Source organism: Monomorium pharaonis, chromosome 5 (genome assembly GCF_013373865.1).
Source record: "Monomorium pharaonis isolate MP-MQ-018 chromosome 5, ASM1337386v2, whole genome shotgun sequence".
Taxonomy (NCBI): domain Eukaryota; kingdom Metazoa; phylum Arthropoda; class Insecta; order Hymenoptera; family Formicidae; genus Monomorium; species Monomorium pharaonis.
In genome coordinates, this window is record NC_050471.1 from 1,576,104 (window position 1) to 1,591,772 (window position 15,669).

The following is a 15,669-nucleotide window of genomic DNA, read 5'->3' on the forward strand; positions in this document are numbered from 1 at the left end:
ATATATTTTATGCTAATTAGGACGAATGTATACGTCGTATCGCGAACGCGCCTCGTATATAGATAATAATCGTACGGCTTATTGCCTTTTAATCGCGCGAATTGCAAAAAATTATTAGCGGCGTGATATGTCAGGTGTTAAACCCGTCAGCAGCCCGCATCCATCATTAGCACCCGTGAACTCGCTCTCACGGCATTTCTGTCTTACTCTCGGCTTTTAATCCTGATTAATCTAATTAGAGGAATGTAACTCGCGCACCGTTACGTACCCCGTTGTATGCGTTTCCAATTAAATCGCGGGCGCATACACTGCAATTCGCGCGATCTGCGGGGGTATTGCAGTGCGATTGATACCGATCGGTTTACGATTTTGCGATACTGTTAGGACGCGCAGTTAATGGCGGAACTCGTGCGAGTGGGACACGGCTCGTTAATCGACCAACCGCGATATTACGGGGAACGTAGGTCACCGCACTGGATAGAAAAATGTGTATTTGTGACTATAATTGGATAGTAGTTAGGAATATCATTTTAGTAGGAATTATTACTATAATATTTATATTAATAATCATATGCTATATTTTAAAGATGTATAATTTATAGTACAATTTTTTTATAGTTGCCGTCATTATACACTGAGAAAAAAAAAGTTAATAATTTGACTAAATTAAATTTTGTCTATTTAAATATTTATATATTTCTATCAATTAACTATATACATACTTGAATTGAAATTTGTGTATTTAAGTTAAATGCATAAATTCTTGAACTGACAAGATTTTAATTTAGTTAAATAAATTTTGTCAAATCAACAATTTTTTTTTTAGCGTAAGTATATAATTATTATTGTAACATAATTGTTACTATAAAAATGATATCCCTGACTGTAATTATTTTACTTTGTAATTTATAGTCGTAAATATCATATTTTTCTAACAGTGCGATTGTGCCGCGATCTCCGTTACGTATCTTCTTTTCTCCTCCACCCGTGCGAGCTTGCATGCGCAAATAGCTGTGTATTAGGTGTATATTCGCCCTAATTTTGCCAGAGGACTAGATTTTCAAGCCGGCACAAATCGCCCGTTAACGACAATAATTTCTCAAGACTTTTACTACTCTCTTTAATATCTTGAAATTTCTTTTATTTTTTAAGGCGTTTGGCTAATTTGAGACTTCCTGTCGATATCGACTATCTTATTATTCTATTGTGCATGACTAAAAAATTAGATCATGCGCTTTCTTTCCAATGGATTTCCGGTTTAGCTTGTCTAAATGCGCGTTACTTGCGCGCATGAGAAGAATACAAATGTGCCGTCGTACAGGAACGTATAATTCACCTGCATATAAATCGTTATGTTAACATGGCTCTTTCACGAGAAAATTTGAAATTATTTTTTTACATACAACCTTGACCTGAGATTTAGTGTAATAATGCAAAAAAGATTAAATGTTGTTATAATATAAAACGATTATTACAATTACATTGAAAAAAGAGTTTGATAATAGCGATCAAATGTTAAGTTAAATAATGAAACAATTAAATATTTAATTATATAACCAAGCATAACTTTACTTTTCTAAATACTCACTAAGTAATGCAAATATATTTAATAATATTGACTAAATATTAGAAAGGTAAAATTATTTTTGATCATATTAATCGAATATTTCTTATATTGACGTTGTTTGATTCAACATGCTATTACTATATTATGTAGTATTATGTAGTAAGTATTAAACTACTAAATGTATTTTATTATTTCTTGATGGCAAGCACATATTATGAGGAATAAGCATTTGTCATAAAACGCTGAAAAATTTGACAGCTTCTACAAATCTGCAAATATAGTCGCGATGTAACGCGAATACATCTTGAATTTCGCACCGTTCACTTAGCTTTACTGTCTGCCTCGTCATTTTCAGAAATGTATGAATCTTCGGTGCTGCATTTCGCGGTGTAAAGTTCTTTTCCTCTACCTCGAGGTACGTCAGGCGCGGAACGGTGAATTTGCATAATGCGGATAATTTATTAACGTTGTACGCATTCGCCGATGAAATTGCGTGCACGCTTTTCCTTTTGGACATGTCGATAGTTTTATCGATTTGAATATTTCTGTAGTGTTGGTCGTCAGGGCTGCACGCGGAGAAAATATATTGAATCGAGAAAAACATGTTGTTTCGAAAAATAATACGTTAAATTTTTAATGAATTTTTCTAATAATATATTATTTTAATAATAATAATTTTAATATTAATCTTTGAATTTCTAAATGTCGAAAAAAATTGAAATCAATTATCTTTTAGTGTACGGTATATTTTTTTACTTTTATACGACTTTTGTCGTACTTTACTGTACGGCAGGATTCTTATTAAAATTCTTATTAAGATCCAAGTTGCGCTCCGGCTCGTATTTTTCCGTGGTTTTTTTTATCCCTTTGAAGCTTTTGGACGGAGAAGCGGCAACATTTCCCCGGGCCGGACATTGCCTCTTGGACTCGCGCGGCGACCGGCGTATGCATATGCATTATGCAAACGACGAAATGAGGAGTCAGAGTTCGCGGTCGCGCGAACCGGAACGCGCGCGGGGGAAAAACGCGTGTCATCGTTTCTCGCGCTTAACCCTTAACAAGACGGTTGGCCGGTAAACCATGCACCGGAGATTACGCGTAGCGATAAGGACCGAGCGTATAAAAGAGCGTAAAATACATGCGACTTAAGGTAGAATATGCTCATTGGAGTTCCCGCTGACGTCTGTCAGTGGCTGTGCACGTGGCACGCTCGCGGCAAGCGGCGGATTTCTCCGTTTTCCGGTAGAAAAAAGAAAGGGAAAAACTTCCGCATTTAATTCGGAGTAATTTTAGAAAAACGAAAGTTAATCTGGCCGAATCGAAATAATGGATGTATATTCATCCGAGACCGAGACTTTCTCCTGTGCGAGGCGGATATCCTTAACAAAGTTAAGTCTGGATTTGTGTTTGGAATGAGATGTGTGATTTCGAACGAGATTGCCATGTTTTTCGCGCACAATATGCAAGGCTGGTTATCGGGCTATATCTCGCGAGATACGCGAGAAGATTAGTGGGGAAACACGGAAAGGCAAGATGTACGGAAATGGTTTACATTATTGAACATCAAATTAGATATAAAAGAGCGTCGGATACTTACTTAGGAAAATGTCTCAAACACATTATACGTCTATCAAAATTGAACTGATTTTTTTTGCAGCAAAAAATTCGAAAGTCTAATTACGTAGGAATTAATTACTTCGCGCCGGATAATAATTATTTGTTGAAAAAAAAAAGTTAGCGTTACGACAACGTGCGTACGATGTTTGTTCTTGATAGCCTCCTAGACGGTTAACGATAATAGGTACATCTGAGAAATTTCCGAGGAGGACTCCGCGCTGCGGTGAAATCGTTTGTGTGCCGGTTTCGCAACGGCCTGCAAGCCGCGCGCAGTTGAGTCAGGCGTGTAGCTTTTCAAGTTTCTATCGCGCGCGCAGACCACCACGGGCGTCGATGAACTCTCGGTGCGAGGATGTTGTTGAACTGTCGGGGGTAATAAGATATTATTCTTCGGTCGAGCGGCGAATACGATAATGGACACCGGTACCTCTGCCTTTATGTAATCGCCGCACGCGACGAGGGCACGGAGGGTACTAAAGCTGGTGCCGTGAGGTGGCGAAAACGTACATTTTTCCCGTCAAGGTTGACGTGTCTTACAGAAAAAAATTTACATTTCGGACTTTGCGTCGCGATATCCCCGCTCATAAGGTACATTGAGGAAAGATGAACAGTTTTATGATACATATAGAGCCGTTTCTACCAACGCAGATTAACTTTAATCTCAGTTTAATTTACTTGTTATCTCATTCTAGTTCCAAAAAGTTAGAAAGAGATAAAGAGTAAGTTAATCCGAGATTAAAGTTAATTTACGTTGGTAGAAATGGGCCTTACAAGTTATCTATCGATTAAGCCTAGTTAGAACTTGACCGTTGTTTTCAAAATTTGACAATCTCGGATGTTCGCAACTCTCGCCGGCAATTACAGTGAGTATGGCTCTCAATATGGTATTCACATTATTCACAATGGCGATCTAAATTGGGATTGTCCTCTCTAACTACACTTTCTTTACTTGTTATCTATTTTCTTCTTTTCTTTGGAGAGCAAACGCACTTTAAGTCACTCACTTTAAGTGTAGAAAGCGTTGGGGGGGGGGGAAGGAGGGAAAAAATCGCTGGATAGAGCGCATTTGATATGCTAACGAGGTGCCGGGGAAAGAATTCACATTAGCGAGTTTTTGTAACGTTATTGAGGCTCTCTGCGAAGTATATAACGAGAATTTCTAGAATATAATTGAAAAGCATCAGTAACGAGAACATGGCCATTAGTACAAGTCAAACGTACGGAGTCAGTTGCTTCTCTTTTCCCCCTTTTATCTTTTTACTCTTACAACCGATGTAACGCTGGAGAATTATCAGCCAGGGGTCCGCGACACACTGGCTTACATAAGGTTTCGCATACCTCCGCGTATACACCTCCGTAGGACGAAGGATAATACAAGCACGGGCGTGAGCGTGTGTGCGAGGACCGGTCCGTAAAAGGAGGGCAGTCAGGCTTTGGGGGTCGAATTTTGAATCACCAATTTCCATTTGTCCCTGGGCAATGAATGTTCCGGCTCCTTATAATTGAATTAACTGTTTGATTGCGCGCTTTACACGAGAAACGAACGGCTCGCATAACATTGTGATCGATATTTTCGCCATGCGTAGGGAAAATTAAACGAATTAAAAGTGTGTTACGAATTTACATTTATATAACGGCGTAATATTATTAATTCTGATATAATGTAATTTTTATTAATAGCAGGAGTCGTTTTAAAAGTCACGATTAAATAAGTAGTACACATTTTAATTTGTAAATTTTATTTTTATAGAAAGCGTTGTATAACAAGGGGGAACTTTACAAGTTTAATAAAATATTCAATATTTTTCATACTTATTATTCCGGTATCTTTAAAAATAAGAGGATTGCAACTGGTTTTACGTGCTCTGCACGTGCGATTATTGATGGGAGAAATGATAGATCATAAAATCAAGAAAGTAAAATCCAGCTGCATCATCGAGCGTTGTCGTATGCTGCGGGTAATCATTAGATGACTTAAGTAGGCGTCTAATCGTTAGTTGCGACTCGTAATAATAAAGACATACGTCGTTGGTTCTCCTGAAAAAAAAAAAAAAAAAAAAAAAAAAAAAAAAAAAGAACCATAAAGGAAGATTGTCATTTTTGATTATGTATGAAGCGATAATACACAGAATAGTTGTCTCCCAACAAAGGAGTCAAAACAGCGTACGTTTCCTCTTTAACGATTGCGTAACTTCTCGCTCGCACATGGGACATAAATAAAAGCGCCTGAGTCATAAATAATGACGCTAATTTTCCACCGCGAATGGTTTTTCGCGAAACGCGAAACTAGGCGAGCCGCGCGCATCAGCTGATCCGAGAGATCGTCGCGAGATTAGTTTCTCGCGGACTCGGAGAACTTCCACGGAGATAGCGATCGTTCATTTCAACTACCACCGCAGGACAAAGTCGTTTTCGTGCTCGTTAGGAAATACCACCGCGTTGCTACCGATTTCTACTTTTTTTTTTCCTTTAACGTGACACCCGACGTAATCTTGCAATGTTATGACTGCGAGAGCCACGCAAATGTACGGGCATTCTCGATGGTGATGGCCCGAGGAAGCCGATGTCTGGGCAGGCGAAGCGAATGTAGCATAACAAATTACGCAAGTATCTCTCTTTCTCTTTCTCTCCTCTCTCAACGACGCGATGCGCGCGCGTATAAAACATTCTTCGTGCCTCCGTTCGCTCTTACTTTTTGCCGGGAGGATCGGGCGGCTGCTTTCTTTTCCGCGTGTTAAAGGGATTTGCTTGCTCGGAAACGCGGGCACAATAATTATCGCCGTTCGCTATTGCGATTCACGGAACGTTCGACGTTATCCCTCGCGAAAAGTGGTCTTTCTCCAGGATTCCTTTTAACCTTTTTCCCTTTAACGATTCGCCGACGATCGTCGCGGCGACGATCTTCCCGACGGGATTGAGAACGTCGCGCGGCGAGAAGATGGCGATCGTTAAATCGCGCGGGACACGACTACACCGCGGAACTAACGCGCGAGACTGAACTGACGCGCGCGTTTCTTTCTTTCTTTCCCCGACGACTTGGTCTCGCGCCATTGTATCAGCTGTCCTCCTTTTAATGGCGGGCGGAATTACGAGGCTGCGTTTAATTGAGAACCGACGGCGTGGCGGCGCGAACTCGAATCGCGCGCCGAGGATAACGGTGCGTTTTTATTACCTCGTTGGCCTGGAACAATCGACAAGTCGGATTCGCTCCGGCCGGCCCGGCTCCGATCGGGGCATTTTTCCATTTCTACGTCCGGTGCGGAAGTATGATCCGGCTACGTGTGATACTTCCTCGAGATTTCATTGGCGACCATTCGTCTGCGCGAGAGTGTTAATTTTGACCCAATTGGATAAAATTTCCATTTTTGTAATTGGTTAGCGGCGAGCACGCGCGCGCGCGCATATAACGGGAAATTCTCAATTAAATTAATTTGCTTCGATTTTATTATTATTATTAAAATTCCTTGGCGTGCCGCATTGCATAATGCATTTGCGATGCATTACTTGTATAAATAATTTTGCTCGGTTTTTAAATATAGGCTTTCTTTTTGTTAAAATGGAAAATTATTACTAGAAAAACTTGGAATTTTAAGGAAATTTATTTATTTATCCTTGAAAATTTATGTATTTTTATTTGATTTATTATGATTTTATAATACTCAGGAAAAATTTTAAAATACTTATAAATTTTAATTCTATTTTTTTCTGGTAAAATGATCTGATTCTTTTATAATGCAAAATTGATTAGTAATAAATATGGCATACATATCCGCATACGTTTTCATATAACTCGCAATTTTTTATTTAAAAACTTAGTAACAGTACAGCGTTCTAAATTGGGATAATGTATTTAATCATCTTTCTATATTTCCGGTGAGTTAGATCGGATATTGCGGACAGATCTTTACAGATCGTTACATACCATTTAGTTCACACATATTTCTTTAAACAATTTTTTTAATTTTAAACTTTAAAACTTTAAACAATTAACATTTAAAATTTAAATAATTTTTTTGTTATTGTACGATTAAGAAACAAAAAATGTATACAATATAATAAAGCAATTTTTTTATATTAGTTACATTGAACAATTCTGTAATCTCACATGGAATTTTGAATAAACTTCCTGGAAAATCCGGGAATTCTTTAACAAAATTTCAGCAAACGTTCTGTTAATGGCATCAATTTTTCAAATGAGAGAAGGTAAAAAGGAAAAGATAAAATAATTAACTTCCGTATCATTCATTCAAGTTTATTAGATACAAAGTGCAATGGCCGTGAGTATAAAAAAAGCAATCGCGAATAGGAAATATTAGTTTTATCTGATGCATTATCTAAAACTATTAGAAATTTCTTTCGCGCCTAAGAGAACCCGCAATTATATTCAAAACATATGATGTTGATGCAGGAAGCTACATGTTGCATAATTTATCAGCGTCTTAATAATTTTAAATCACATGTGTCATTTAAATTACAAATAAATGCTTATTGCGACAATAGTGGACGAAACTTCTACTGGGGCTGTCTAAAAGCTGCCGGATGATCGTAGAAAAACTGAAGGAGGAGGATACGCTCCTGTTCGCAGTCAGAAGTAACTTATCAGATCCTTGATGTCAATGGCGAGATAGTGCAGGACAATTAGGTTCCCTCTACAAATTGTTTCATCGTACCAGATGTTATCTCGTCTTAATAATCAGGTCTCATTCATTGTTCCACGATGTTTATTATTGTCTCACAAGCGGCGATAATAGTCTCACATGACTAGAGTCTCGGTGTCGCTTCCGGTGTATGCATTCTCTTCAGTCGATGATCGTAAACGATACATCTCGAAAATGTGCCAGGAGCAATATACAGTTAATTCGGCGCAATATAATGTTTCTTCCTTGAATCATAAATTCTTAAACAAAGGGAATTTTTTCTTAGAATTTATTCTTAAAATTGTGTTGTCATAGAATAATATGGTAGGGGAAAATTGCTTAACGTTAGTCGTCTAAATCGTATTTTGTTAATATAATAAAACTTAAATGGATTCGGACTCTACCTTGTTTTGGAGAAGTTTTTACCATAATTTTATAAAATTTAGAAAAATTTAAACAAATTATTTTACAGTTGATTGTAGTACATATTACTAACAGTCAGAGAAAATCATAAAATTTCCTCGAACCACCCTGTTGTGTCTACATAGATTTTAAAAGGATAAATTACAAGAGAAAAAAATCTTTGTAAATATATCTCAGGTATCGATATATCTCTCTGGAGAAGAAAGGATTGACTGCTCGCGATATTACACATCCAATTAAATCCTCAGGCAATCCGAGAGAGATCGACGATTAATAAAGCGGGGAGGACAATCCAGGAAGTGCGAGAATCGCGGCATCTCGTCAGGATGATGCGGAGGATGGATCGATGAGGAGGCTTCCATACCGCCTCCCCGAGCCTCGTCTTGCGGACGAGAGGTCGCGATTTTTTCGCAACGCTCGACGCCCACCCTGGGATGATTTATTCGAATTATAAATCGGCGAGACTCCCACGTAGAGACGCGTGCAACGTGCTGCCTTACCGCTCCGTTCGTGGGAGGTCGAACGCGTCAATTATTCCGCGACCCACGCCGCGCCGGCCGGGTTTGATTTGTACACGTGAAAGTGTTAGAGCATGTCACGAACCTTCGTGCGCCTATCTTTCCGCACGCGTACGCGTACGATCCGCTTGATCCTTATCCGGGGAAAGAAGTGTTTTACTTAATCGAATTGAAAGGCGATTTTCACTGCTGCAGTAATTAATTTAACAGTGCGGAAGTGGCACTTGCGCGAATTTATCATTTCTGGTGGGCAGTGTTTTGATCAGTATGTTCATTATATCTTAATTTATCACTTGCTGTACGCAATACTTTTGACCAAAGTCAATATATTTAATTTTTTACATTTGTTATTTTTTGAAATTATGTTATTAATTCTTTCGTACACCCGAAGATATTTTAAGTTCAATGGATTGCATCTGTGAAAGATTAATCTTTGGTAATTAAATTATTTTCTTTTTTTTCAAAATAAAGCACGTTTATTTTACAAATTGAAAGTAATATGGTCACGAATTTTTAAAATATTTTAAGCAGATGGAACAACGATTGAATTCGAAACTTCTGTTTGCACGCTGTTTTTCACAATATATCGTAAAGGTCTAACAATCTTTTAAATTACATTCTTTGTAGTTCAGAAGTTTATGTCGCTTTTAAATTAATAAATATCAAACTTGATTGTTACTAATTTATAAAAGCTGGCTCCAGACTTTTGACAGTGCAAGTCTCGTTGCTACGCTCGTTTCCTTTGTTCGCGAAGTAGCACATAAATACGTGGAGATGAATGGTTCGGATGGAAAAAGAAACGAAAGATATGAAGAAAAGTCGGAGACGTTGTCGTTGCGTTTGCGGGGAGTGCGATCGGCCGCGCATCGTCACAAATATGATTATACTCATGCGGAAAGTATTCTCATTAAGTCGAGCCTTGTGGAATAGAAGCTATAATCATCAAGATTCTTGCACCTGCAGGACCGGCTGCAACGACCGCTCGTCGTTCTCGGTGCAACGACGATGACGACGTTTCTCCAGGGAGTAAGATCGATGCACCGCTCAATGTATTTTTACTCCGGTCGATTATTTTTACTTGTATCCTGACGGTGGTATCTCAAGTGTCCGCTCGGTACGAGATCGGCTTGTACGAGAAAAAACTGTACCTGCTTCTTACACTGTTTGGAGCAACATTAATTGGATAACGTATTTACGCGTTTTAATACAATATTTTAATAAAATATATTTCACGTAATATAAATAATATACATGATTTATAATTATTACACTTTAATTATTAGCTACATAATCACGCAATTATTCTATGACGTCGTATATTCTATGACGCGGCGTTTGCACTTACTATTCGCAGAATAGTAAGCTAATTTCTCCGTCCCTCTTTTTTCTTTTTTTTATTTTCTTTGTTCGTCTTTATTTCCCTCGGATAACCGCGCGACCGTCGTCGTATAGCCCGCGAAACGAGTTTTGCAACTAGGCGACCTCCGCAAGGCGAACGAAGCTGCGGATCGGGAGAACTTTGTCTTTCTCTTTTCTTTCGTGAACTCCCGATGAAAAGGAGGAACACGAAAGACGATCGAAAGAAGTCCCGCGCGCACGTTTGCAGTCTCCGTGTATACGGAGAGTACATGCCGATGATCGTCTCGTAATAAAATCAGATGATCGCGTCTCGCGGATTCCGCTCTCGCGTGCAAGCGCGAAGGTAATCAACCCACATAAGCGAGTAAATGCCCCGACCGCCATCGGCGCGAGGAACGGAAGAGAGTGCCGCGCTACCAGAGAGAATTCACGCAGGTAAATGCGAGAGATCCGCGACGTACGAGCATGCAAGCCTCAAATTGCATCGGCGACATGATGCGCTAATGAGGAAAGAGAACATGAAGAGCATAGAGATGCGTCGTTTACGCGTACGTAAATAAATACAAAACGTCATTAAAGACACTACCGGCTGGTACATAAAATAAAAAAAATATAAGTATGCGCTAGGACTAATGACACGCTCGGGTATCCCGGATATTCGAAGTACGGATAATACCTGGGTACCCGTATTCATTGACACAATCGTGTATAATATTCGTATCTTTTTTTTTACACATATATTGTGAACTATGCTATTTTCTATAAGAAGATGAGATTTTTAATTCCACGATTAACTGCAATAGTTGCAACTTTTTTAAAAATATATAAAAATATTTATATATATATTTTTAATTGTATATACTTTTTTATTTAAATCATTTTTTATGTATAGCAAAATGTTATAAACTATATAAAATGCGCACGTGGAAAAAACGATTTTACTGAAGTATCTAAAAATTTGACCAGAGCTGTACATATCTGAAAATAATATTTTCCATAGACCATCCGGGTAATATGAGTACACGATTATGTCAGCGAATATTTGATACCAACTGTAGTCGCTGATAATGTATTTTGGACAGTGAGCGGATATTCGAATATCTCACTGACCCAATCAGTCCTAATTGACACGTGGAGAAAAATCTGACACATTTACACCACATATGAAAAATAACATAATGATTATATAAAAAAAAAAGGAAAAAGAAAGAAATATGTATTGAGTTAAAGTAAATCATTCTTTTTGGCGTTGTTTCTGTAATATTACACTGAAAGAAGAGTATGGTTACATTTACTAAAAATGCAAACTTGAAGCATAAAGAAATAATATCAAATATTATATTATTATATACGCATTGTGTAATGTCACGTTATATTTTTTTTATACAAATAATTGATAGTCATTCGAAAATTTACAATATATACAGGCTAATTATAAGACTATCTTTATAGTCGCAAATGTTTAACGAGAACAACTCCGCGATGCGTGCTGAGAGAATTTCTGCACGTGACGTAAGATCCGCGCGCGATGGTTAGCGCATGTGGATTTGCGTAAATAGCTACGTGGCTTTTTTTCTCACGTGAAGCTCCAGTTACCAACGTGATGAGATAGCTCGAGTGTAGAATTACTTCGATAATATGTACGCATCATGTATTGCTGAGGCAACGCGATACCGAGATAAAGATTCTCTTCGCACGTAACCCACGTCGCTCACGTCCTGTCCTCGGGGGGGAAAAGACAAAAGTTCAGTTACATAACTATTTTTTTAGCCATTTCGAATTAATTTCTTGTGTACACACACATACGCGCACACATATGCATAAAAGTCGGTAGGAAATTACATTTCAGTGACTTTTATCTGACTAATGAAAAGAATATTACGTGATAACGAATAGCGTTCTAGTTTTTACGTATGTAAAGGCATGCACGGGTTAGTTATTCATTCCATATAACTTTTTTCGATTGTCGGCTGGGTGACTCAGGAGCCTTGAACGAAACGATCAACTGGACTAACGACATACAGTTGAGTGCCCCTCTCATTGCTCCGATTTTCCTTTTTCAATTTGCACCGCCATCCGGCACACGAGTGAGCTCGGATTAATTTCCTCCGATCGATGCTGCGACGAATTAATCCCCGCGCCGACCGTCGTGTGTCGGATTCATGCGGCCGAATCCTGAAAAGGCAAAATGACAATCGTGCATCCTGCGGAAGCGGATGCTCGCCAGTACGCTTGGCTAACTCCCTCCGTCGTTTCATGACTCTCGCGCTCCCACCCCCTCCTCCCACATTAAAGTAACTTTCAGTGGACTGTTTTAAATTGCAGAGGTATGAATATGATTTACTTCTATTCTTGTAGTAACGTCAATACTGTTCTCGCGGAGCTCGCCTTTGTATGCACAATTCGCTCGCGTAATGCTAAAGGCTCATCAGTGATAAGCACAATCTTATTGTGACGTTCTTTATCTTACTTTACGATTGTTCTTGAAGAGTTTCACGCGTGTTTCTAGATATCTGTTCTAAATAGAAAACATTTTGTAATATTAAAAACTGAAATAAGGTGCCTATATTCAATATAACTCATCTAAACTTTGGGGATTAAAAAAAATTTTTTTGACCAATATGAAATTAAAAAATAAGGATCAGATTTAAAATAAGAAACATTTCTGAAACCAAAAAAGAATATTAAATATATGAAAAGTATTTTAAATTATTTATACATATATTTTCCTCTCTTTTAGAAATATTTTTGAAAAAATGTGAAATTAAAAAATCAACATGTTTAATTAAAGCATTTATTAACACACTTATGCAAAAAATTACACATACAATTATTTATTAAATATAAAACTGTGTTTACTTACTACGAGACATTATCTTAATTTTTATCTGCCAAAAAGCTCCTTCAACTAACTGGAGAAAGACAAGACTTACAATCAAAAGTTAAACATTAAAGATACTAAGAAACAGAATCTTGATTTTTGTACTGATAATAAGATATATTGTTTTCAGTTGTGTTTCTGGCTATGTGTGTACTGGCATAAGTATAGTGTATCGACTTCCTGAGAGATATGTATATCAGCGTTATCTGTGAAATTTCTTGTATTTGGAAATGGGGAGGGGGTGAGACAATTTGAATACAGGTGTCTTATTATTCTTTTCCGTTTAAAAGCTCAACAACAACAATTATTTTTTCTTCTCCCAGTCGATATAATTAAAAGCAGTACACAAAGTATAGTCGGCACATGTCACGGGGATAATAGCCTCTTTTCCATTACAGACGTCTGTCGCGACTACTTTACGGCCGCTAGTATGACGTGGGTATTATTCTGAGACGCGAACCGTTCAAATTACGGCTCGGAATAATCAAATTCTACGACATTGTGCATATTCCTTCCTTCATGTACACCATGTGCGCCATATGCGCGCGGCTAGTTTCAATTCCAGGAGCCTGGTTTACGGATGCGGCACACTCGTGCACGCGAGGCAACGATACGCGTGCAACGGGCGTGCTAGCTGCGGTGGAACGGGTTAAAGCGGACATGCGTGTACGTGACTGTGTTCGCGCGCATACGGACCCGTGTCGAGATCGCTGCAGCACACTTGGAGTTGAGCGGAACTTCCGGTTGTTGCATCAAACAGCTTTATCGACTCAGGGGGAGAAGGGGGAAAGGGTTCGAAGACGAACGAGTCGCATGCCAAAGGGGACGTTGGCACAATCTCAGAATTTTTATTCGAAATTATCAATTTATCTCTGTCTCATTACGTCCGTACAATCTGGAGAAAAAAAAAACGTACGTGCGCCTATGTTACCTGAATGGCAACTGACTGGTTAGGCTATAGTTTCTAATACTTTCTTTAAACATTTGAAGTACGACGTTTAAGTGGCCCTCGAGACATCAGAAATTGTTGATTTTAGATATGTTTACCTTACTTTAGAAAGTGCAATTTGTTTAATACTCGATATAAAAGGCACGAGATTTTTATTCGGTCGGAGGATAATCGAGAAAATAACGAGAGAAAATCGGTATGCACTTATTATTATATACAAATTGCATATCAAGTACTTAGTCATGTCAGTGGCGGACAATGTGTGCCACACACTTTTGTGACAAAATAACCATCTGAAATTTTGCCTATTCTTCTGATCGCAATGCGCAGCGATAATTCATTTACAATTGGCTCGCTAATTGGCCCGTTTACGTCCTATTGACATAACTTTAGCATCCGTTTTCCCAGACTGTGACGTACTCGCGGACGCGAGTCGCATAATCTGTCCCACATTAGTCTAAATGGCGGCTCTTTGAAACAATATTGCGGGAAACGGTACACAAACGCTTTCCTGCGGACGAGACCGAATTAGCAGAATGGGAATGACACGCAACCTGCAGTCTCGACAATTCGATTCCCGTTATTGTGAAGAATAACGCGCCGTACCGTGACACCTAGCCGCCGTGTTACGATTTACTGCGTTTTCACTGTTATTAAGAGAAATGTATCTCAGCTGCGAATGTATCTCGCTGTTCTTCGCTCAGCAGAAGAAACTCTCTGTCTCTATGCAAATCTTTGGCCGCGCCGTTCGCCAAGAATAGGATGGAAAATGAATGCACCGTATATGCGTCTGCAATGGAAAAAGAATCAGTATTACGTCTAGACAAGAGAACGTCTTTATTCGTCCAGTTTGCACGTCGATTGGTGTAAAATAAGCTTCTGTTTCTACCATGTAAAATATTAATTTTACAGTTCTCTTATTCTCGTGGTAATTGAATTATAATATTAAACATTTTCAAGATTTAATGATTTGATGTTGTCCTTATTACAATATGTTAATTAGATATCACGGTAGATATTACGGCAAATTATATATTGACATTAAGAGCAGTCTACGACAAAAAATTGATTTTATTTGAGTTATCTAGTGTTTCTATTAGCAAAAATGAGTCTAAAAAAAGATATGTTTGTAATTATATTATTTAATTAGCTTCGAAAAGGCATAAAAATGGTAGATGTTGTAAAAGCATTTGTGAATATATGAGAAGAAACCTTAATGTTTCTTATCAGCATCTATTATATTTTTGTTTCTCTTCGAAACTCGTATGTTATAACCGAATGCAAACATTCTTTTTTGCTTATTTTTATTGATACATAAAATAATTCAAATGGCACTCCTTTACCATAACAGGAGTAGCATCATCTCTTTAAAAAAAACCAAGACTTTTTGTAGCCATCTAATATAATACAATATATTTTCACGATATCATTATTACGTATTTGATGTTTTTTTAGTATGCTTGAATTAAGTGGTTGCGTGGGCCATATGCGAATCTCGTGTTATGGCAATCGAGAGGTTTCTTCCTCTGCCGGAGGAGGTTGAACGCCCTCGTAACGTCTCAAAGGAGGAACGTTTGAGCTCTGCAGCCGGCGGTGCTGCTCTCCTTCGCCGTCATTTAACCGGATTAGGAAGCCAGTTGGAGAAACGAGCGAGCTCGCGTCGCGGCGATGTACTCCAGATACACCTGTCAATATGTGTGCAGGATGCTCGCGTGCGT

The 15,669-nt window shown here is 38.3% G+C and overlaps 1 protein-coding gene and 1 long non-coding RNA gene across 3 annotated transcripts in view; both read left to right on the forward strand.

Annotated features, from left to right (window-relative positions):
- The window catches only part of LOC105831697, a 68,768-nt gene that overhangs the window by 19,391 nt on the left and 33,708 nt on the right, over positions 1 to 15,669 (forward strand). The gene's annotated exons all lie outside the window — the stretch shown is intronic.
- LOC114254991 lies at positions 859 to 11,326 on the forward strand. Its single transcript, XR_003626321.2, has 2 exons — positions 859 to 9,356; positions 9,395 to 11,326. It is a non-coding gene; the product is annotated as an uncharacterized LOC114254991 (long non-coding RNA).